Here is a 1,715-nt window from a genome sequence, read left to right as displayed (position 1 = left end):
CTGACAGCTAATACCATGACAGTGCCAAAATTTGAAATTAAAATGTTTTTCTTCCCCCTTATTATTAATCCTCGTATTTTCCCACGTAGACTGAAAATAGAAGTTCGAAAAAAGTTAAAAGTAAAAAATTCGGGGTTGGGGTGGAATTAAAAATTTTGAAAACGCGGGGGTGGGGATAGAACCGTTTTGGTGACCGGGCGCTTAACTAGATCCTGATAGTTATGAGAGAAAAAAAAAAGAAAAACGGATCGTGTGCACTTTCCGACTGTCCTCCCTCCACCCCTTCGGAAAAAATTTCCCCAGAAATGTCTTATATTCGTAATTTGTGCCATTTGAACGCTATTTCTATAAAAATTTATCAAATATACATATCCATTTTCGTAAAAGTTATGAGGAGAAAATCGGATCTTGTGAATTTTCCGAAACTCCTCTCACCCGCAATTCTTTTTTTTTTCTTTTCTTTTTCATATTAGTTTTCTACACAGTTTTTAACACATAGCAGGCTGGTATCTTTTTGTTTTCGTTAACGGGTCTCAGACTTTATATTGACCATGCAGTCCACCCCCAACCCCCACACTGAGATGGGGGATGATTTCTGCGTGTTCCACCCACCTCCGTTTTCAGTGAAAGGGTAGTATTATATGCTTTGTTTTCCTCTACGATGCACCGTTTTGAAGCAGTAAGACACAAGAAACGTCCATACAAACATTTCCAAAATATATACAGGAATCCTATGATTAGTGCGCAAAATATTTTTGACATTGTCCCTTGATATAAGCGCTGTCAAATTTGATTAGTACGTTTCAATAAGTGATTATTTTCTTTTTTTTTTCTTTTTGTGCAATCCTTTTTAAGTATTAGCAGCACCTTCAGTTCCGCACCAATCCACCACGCATGGGGTCATGTGCCACACCTACTACTGCTTAACTAGTATATTCAAAATAAATCGATAAAATTCCTTGAAATTCTACCAAAAATCATGCAGTTGTCCGATTTTTTTTATAGAAATCATCTGGAAGCCTTTAAAAAAAAAATTACTATCGAATAAAAAGTGCTTTTTGTCTATTAATTACCAGTGAAAAACTTTGAAACGGAAATACTCCTACTGAAACCTTTTCTTCTCATTAACAAATCGCAAAACGTGTGACAGTTAAGATTTCATTCGAACGTCTGTAGTCTCATCAAACATGTAGTAACGCCGTGCGCATGCGTAGTCTCACGCATGCGTGGAATTCAAGAAGCAAGCGTTCCCGCTTCTATTCTATCTCTTTCTCGGTCGGCCGGCCATGAGCATGGACGTGTCAAGCAGTGTCTCCAACATTCCAACTCTGGAGAGTCTCTTTACGTGTTTAGCTGTTTCTCTCCATCTTTCGAACTTACGCTCGACAGCTCGCTTACATCTTCTACATACCAAACGTCCCAACAACAATGCTCACACACACAGAAGCTGTAACAACAAACAAGAGCTAAAGATGTATATATTTACCACCTGAATAAATGTTGTTTAAGTTGAGTCTGGAGTTCAGCGTTCCGTTATATATTCTTAATTTTATATAGGAAAGTCAGATATACATCTAATGATGTATAACCAACTTTCCTATAAACATAACAGCAACAAATGCTGTTTTTTCGATCATTGGCTTAATTTACAGCTTCTCTTGTAACAGCTTTACATTTAAATGATTTTGTTTTGGATATCGCTTGAAAGTGATATT

Source organism: Octopus bimaculoides, chromosome 23 (genome assembly GCF_001194135.2).
Source record: "Octopus bimaculoides isolate UCB-OBI-ISO-001 chromosome 23, ASM119413v2, whole genome shotgun sequence".
Taxonomy (NCBI): domain Eukaryota; kingdom Metazoa; phylum Mollusca; class Cephalopoda; order Octopoda; family Octopodidae; genus Octopus; species Octopus bimaculoides.
Note: the sequence above shows the minus strand (reverse complement) of the source record.